The sequence below is a fragment of the Rutidosis leptorrhynchoides genome, chromosome 1 (genome assembly GCF_046630445.1).
Source record: "Rutidosis leptorrhynchoides isolate AG116_Rl617_1_P2 chromosome 1, CSIRO_AGI_Rlap_v1, whole genome shotgun sequence".
Taxonomy (NCBI): Eukaryota; Viridiplantae; Streptophyta; class Magnoliopsida; order Asterales; family Asteraceae; genus Rutidosis; species Rutidosis leptorrhynchoides.
Genome location: NC_092333.1, coordinates 657,265,859 through 657,273,267, shown reverse-complemented (window position 1 = coordinate 657,273,267; position 7,409 = coordinate 657,265,859).

Here is a 7,409-nt window from a genome sequence, read left to right as displayed (position 1 = left end):
CAAGATTGGATAATTTTTCTCATTTTAGCTACGTGAAAATTGGTAACAAATCTATTCCAACCATAACTTAATCAACTTGTATTGTATATTATGCAATCTTGAGATACCATAGACACGTATACAATGTTTCGACCTATCATGTCGACACATCTATATATATTTCGGAACAACCATAGACACTCTATATGTGAATGTTGGAGTTAGCTATACAGGGTTGAGGTTGATTCCAAAATATATATAGTTTGAGTTGTGATCAATACTGAGATACGTATACACTGGATCGTGGATTGATTCAAGATAATATTTATCGATTTATTTCTGTACATCTAACTGTGGACAACTAGTTGTAGGTTACTAACGAGGACAGCTGACTTAATAAACTTAAAACATCAAAATATATTAAAAGTGTTGTAAATATATTTTGAACATACTTTGATATATATGTATATATTGTTATAGGTTCGTGAATCAACCAGTGGCCAAGTCTTACTTCCCGACGAAGTAAAAATCAGTGAAAGTGAGTTATAGTCCCACTTTTAAAATCTAATATTTTTGGGATGAGAATACATGCAGGTTTTATAAATGATTTACAAAATAGACACAAGTACGTGAAACTACATTCTATGGTTGAATTATCGAAATCGAATATGCCCCTTTTTATTAAGTCTGGTAATCTAAGAATTAGGGAACGGACACCCTAATTGACGCGAATCCTAAAGATAGATCTATCGGGCCCAACAAGCCCCATCCAAAGTACCGGATGCTTTAGTACTTCGAAATTTATATCATATCCGAAGGGTGTCCCGGAATGATGGGGATATTCTTATATATGCATCTTGTTAATGTCGGTTACCAGGTGTTCACCATATGAATGATTTTTATCTCTATGTATGGGATGTGTATTGAAATATGAAATCTTGTGGTCTATTATTATGATTTGATATATATAGGTTAAACCTATAACTCACCAACATTTTTGTTGACGTTTTAAGCATGTTTATTCTCAGGTGATTATTAGGAGCTTCCGCTGTCGCATACTTAAAAAAGGACGAGATTTGGAGTCCATGCTTGTATGATATTGTGTAAAAACTGCATTCAAGAAACTTATTTTGTTGTAACATATTTGTATTGTAAACCATTATGTAATGGTCGTGTGTAAACAGGATATTTTAGATTATCATAATTTGATAATCTACGTAAAGCTTTTTAAACCTTTATTGATGAAATAAAGGTTATGGTTTGTTTTAAAATGAATGCAGTCTTTGAAAAACGTCTCATATAGAGGTCAAAACCTCGCAACGAAATCAATTAATATGGAACGTTTTTAATCAATAAGAACGGGACATTTCAATAACGTCATCATGTGCCATGTTACATAACTCTTTCATTCTATTTAACTTCTGAACATATCAAGAAAATGTATTCTTGACGGTTCTATTTTCCTTGATGTCGATAAATTTGAAAATCAAATCGTGCTATCACGTTCCTTCCTGCTTGGAACATTATAATCATTCAGAACTCTATATCTACGAATTCTGGACCATTATTCGCTTGACTTAAAGTCATAAAAGAAGACAAGAGCATGAAACTTCGATATATAAGGGAAAATACAAAGCCCAACAACAGCACCGAAATTACAAACCGTGGATATCAGTGCGTATAGCAATATAAAGACACGGGAGGATTATAAATACAATAATCACTAGAGCATAGTAGAAATAAACAAATTCTTCCGGTGGGAGTTGGAAAAGAAGGACGATCATTGCGATAGTCCAAATGAGAACAAGGATTAGAACCGGATTAAGCATTATTATAATCTTTTGATATATGAACTGAGAAAGAAGGTATAGAAGTAGTGAGAATAATAGAACGGAAGAGTTTAAATTTATAATGGGAATATCAGACGGAATAATCGAGGCAGATCACTGTATTTTATTAAAGAGATCCTAATTTCCTTAAATCTCGAAGAATCGGATCTTATAGATTTCCAAGATGTTCTTTTAAATCCCTTAAATTCCGGAATTTAACCAAGACAACGTCAAAAGTAAAGAAGCACCTTATTTTCTAAATTCAAACGTGACTACGTCAAAAGCTAAGGCGAATCTTTATTTCCTCATTTCACTCTTTTGTGATAGCTGCACTCGTACTCTTCACATAAACGAATTATTTTATCCTTATTACTCAATGGTAATAAAACTCTATTTATCAGCTCATATGAGTCATGAAAACATATTTATTGTCAGGCATGATAATCCCAATCAAATTTCGGGACGAAATTTCTTTAACGGGTAGGTACTGTGACGACCCGGAAATTTCCGACCAAATTTAAACTTGATCTCTATATGATTCTGACACGATAAGCAAAGTCTGTAATATTGAGTCTCAAAATTTTTAAACTATTTTCTTGCATTCATTTAACCTCGACCAGATTTGACGATTCACGAACAATTAATTGTAAATAGATACGTGTGTGTATATATATATGTTATATAATATTACATAATTAAAATTGAAATATTAATATATGAAATTACAAGTTAAAATATAGTTATTATGTTATATTAATATTGTTATTAGTACTTTCATTATTATCATTAAAATAAATATCAATGTTAAAATCAGTATTATGAATATTATTAATTTAACATAATCTAGATATAAAATTTGATATATTTAAATTGTTATGCTATTATCAATATTACTATTATAATTATGATAATTAGTATTTACAAGTAGTATTATCATTATTAAAATGTTTATTAATTATTAATAATAATTACAAGTTAAAAAAAAAAAGATTAAAATCAAGCAATATGTTAAACCTCACTATCAATTTTAAATATTCTACTTACCCTACATATCATTCGATTGTCCCAGGGTTGTTTAAAATCATTCGAATAATTCATCACCATTATCAATTACATGATATGAAGTTGTTAAACATCACAATCATCTTTGTCTTTATTAATTTTTTTTCTTCTTCTCTGATTAAATTCAATTCTCGTGATTGTACTCTATCGATCCCATAATTCTACTATAAAACAACCACTGGTCCATTCATGTTTCGACATCGATTATTCAATTGCAAGTTATGTATTATATACTGCAAACGCCACTTTGCTACAACTATACTTATGACCAAACAGCCGCTACTACTATATTACCACTATTACAGCTTTTGCATCACCACTTCTATCAACCCACTTCACCAACCCAAAACACCCACTTGCTTCTTATTATTGTTGACAACAAACAATAACATCAAAAACACAACGAATCACACTATCTATTTATTTACTGTTCCTGTCCGAACACCCACAACCTACTGCTGTGATCGTCGCTAACTACTTTCTGTTTTCATTCGATCAAGCTAAGAACCTACTACTGTTACTATTTCATTTCTGTTTTTAGTTTGGTTACACCATGTTGTATATGTTACACTTGTTAAACAAAGAACAAGATCATCTTCGTTATAATATCACCAACTACTTAGTCGATTACCATCTTCAATCTACACTCACCATCACCATCTCCATGAACACCAATCAACCAAACATGAATCACCACATCAAACCCTATTATCCACCTTCAACTTGAGTTACTCGTTTTCTTTCCTTGCGACTGTTTTGTTGCTTATCGTTCAACCCCGCCACAAACGCCACCTGTAACCTCCTGTTTCGTCTCTCATGTTGCTCGACTGCAACTACTTCTGCACTATCTCTTATATATTGGTGATGACTAAATGTGATGAAGGAAATATTCATATTATGGAGAGTTAGAAGACACTATATAATTGGCCTATGTTATAAGGATATTAGTGGCATGTTATAAGTGGAAGTACACGTCACGAAACACTAATCGATCATTATCATGTCTGCAAATTTTACTCAGCGTGTATGTTCATGATTCAACTATCATTCATAAGGACCCACACTTTATGATAGTGGAACTTGTGGTCTGTCTCTAATTGATTTATAGATGTGCACTAGTCGATTATAATAATGGGTTATTTGCTTAAACTTTTAGACTGCCTTTTTTTTGTTTGACTTGGACCATGCTATTAGTGATGATTAGGGACCGGGATTCGTTTTATACTTTTAATTGAGCGAGTATTATGAGGAACATGAATGATGATGGTAGTCATAGTTACGGGTAAGATAGTGAGAAAGGAAACGATGATAATGAGGCAGGAAGATGATGACGATTGTTGATGATAACATGAAATTATGATGATGATGATAAAAGAGTTATAATGATGATGCAAGGTTGATAATATTGATAATACACGATGATAATTGGTTAATGATGATCGTAATTTTGTTAATGATATCGTGAGAATGATGATACAGCGGTATGATGACCACGGTGATATTGATAATGATAAGAAGATGATGACGTGATCATGATGATGAGGAATCTAAGTCACTGGATCGATGCAGATTATATGTATATGGTTGGGTTTATTTAATTGGGTTCCACTAATGGGCTATTGTGTTTTGATCTAAGTTGGATTTGGACTCCATTTAAAATGGGTTAAATGAGTTTATGGAACTAATTAAATCAAGAGATAACGAATGGAGCAGTGGTTAGTGGTGTTTCATTTAAGCGAGAGGTTGCAAGTTCGAGCCCGAGCAGGGGCGTTTTATTTCTAAGCTCCTTTCTTCAAAGGTTGTACACTTTTATTATTATTAGTATTATTATTATTACTACTTTGTAATAAAATTATTATTAGTATTGATATTATTAGGATTATTATTATTATTATTATTATTATTATTATTATTATTATTATTATTATTATTATTATTATTATTATTATTATTATTATTATTATTATTATTATTATTAACATAGGTAATATAATTATTATTATGATGATTATGATAACGATTATTATTATTATTATTATCTTGAAAGCAATACAAATTTTTATTATTTTCATTAGTATTAATATCATTTTTATTATTATTAGTATTATTATTATAGATATAATAGTTATTATTATTATTATTACTATTGTTATTTTAAAAATACAACCTTTTATTATTAATAGTAATTTTACCAAACAAATATTAGTTACATAAAAATATATTTAATACATATAACATGAATATATTAATATGTTTATAATAAATAATAATTATTTATTTAAAGTATAGATAAAATAAATGTACTTAATAAATTAATAAAACCTATAAATTATTAAATATAACAATTATATCACTAATAATATATATATTGTTCGATTACAATTATGTGTGTTAATATACATATAAATGATATAGGTTCGTGAATCCAAGGTCAACCCTGCATTGTTCAGTTCTGTCGTATGAATATTTTTACTACAAAATATTGTATGGTGAGTTCATTTACTCTCTTTTTACTCATTACATTTTTGGGCTGAGAATACATGCAAATGCTTTATTAACTGTTTTACAATATTTATATGCGTGAGTTCATTTGATTCCCTTTTACTCTTTACATTTTTGGGACTGAGAATACATGCGCTACTTTTACAACTGCTTTATTAAATGCTTTTGATATACATTTTGAACTGTGAATACATGAAATGCTTTTATAAATGTTTTACGAAATAGACACAAGTATGTGAAACTACATTCTATGGTTGAATTATCGAAATCGAATATGCCCCTTTTTATTAAGTCTGGTAATCTAAGAATTAGGGAACAGACACCCTAATTGACGCGAACTCTAAAGATAGATCTATCGGGCCCAACAAGCCCCATCCAAAGTACCGGATGCTTTAGTACTTCGAAATTTATATCATGTCCGAAGGAGAATCCCGGAATGATGGGGATATTCTAATATGTATATTGTGAATGTCGGTTACCAGGTGTTCAATACATATGAATGATTTTTATCTCTATGTATGGGATGTGTATTGAAATATGAAATCTTGTGGTCTATTAAAATATTGAAATGATTGTTATGTTAAACTAATGAACTCACCAACCTTTTGGTTGACACTTTAAAGCATGTTTATTCTCAGGTATGAAAGAAATCTTCCGCTGTGCATTTGCTCATTTTCAAGATATTACTTGGAGTCATTCATGACATATTTCAAAAGACATTGCATTCGAGTCATTGAGTTCATCAAGATTAGTATTTAGTCAATTATAGTTAGATATATTATGAAATGGTATGCATGTCGTTATCTTTCGATGAAATGCAAGATTGTCTTTTCCAAAAACGAATGCAATGTTTGTAAAATGTATCATATAGAGGTCAAGTACCTCGCGATGAAATCAACTGTTGTGAATCGTTTATAATCGATATGGACTTTGTCCGGATGGATTAGGACGGGTCCTTTCAGAATTGGGAATGGGTTTGTAGTCTACTTAATCATTGGAGACAAGAAGAAGCGATCCCTTTCATCCACCATATTGTCCGCTGGGCGAAGAACTTGAAGCATAGCGAACCAATCCGAAACACCATTTTCACTCTCATTTCTCGAATATCTCGCCACGATTATATTCTATCTAAAATCCTAAACCTTATTCATCCGCTCGTTCCGACTGACAATCATCCCGGAATAATAAAAGAAGTCAACGAACTTCGCGCTCGAGTAATCAATTTGGAGAATATGATGCAAAATTTACCAGCTTCAGCAACATCACCATCACCAACATCAATACCAGTACCACCAACAACCCAAGTTCAACATCACACACCTCAACATCTCATTATGTACCTCGAATATAATCATCGTTCCACGAATCATTCTACATTATTTATCTTCGTTCGACATGGCGATTATATAATCTTTAATGTTTTAGAGATTATATATTCTTATTCTAACAATGAATCAAATGAGATTAATATCATATTAACTCATTAAATCTATGATTACATCTGAAGAAAATATATATGTATATATATTTTCATAAAGATTGTAATTAAAAGTTCTTTTGTGCAAACTGTTAACGGTGAAAATATTTTAACGGGTAGGTAATACCCGAGGAATATTTAGATTTCACATTAATAAGTTACACTGTACATTCTTCGAATCTGATTCAACGGTCATTTACTATCCTACTTACATCCACAGATATACGAATCCGTTCATCACAGAATAACCATTTTCATTCAATTTTGTATTTGGATTTTAACCTATCAGAATCTAACAAGTGGCATAATGAAGAAAACATTTGACAAAATAAAATTTGTTAGAAATAAACAAATTAACTATGAAAAATTTTGTTAAGAATTCACGCTAACTATTCCTAGCTAACTGTTCCTAGCTAACTGTTCCTAGCTAACTGATTACATTTTATTTATCGCAATTTATTTATCGCAATTTATATTCTCGCAATTTTATTTATCGTCATTTAATTTCTGTTATTTATTTTACGCACTTTAAATATCGGGACACGTATACATGGTTTTGA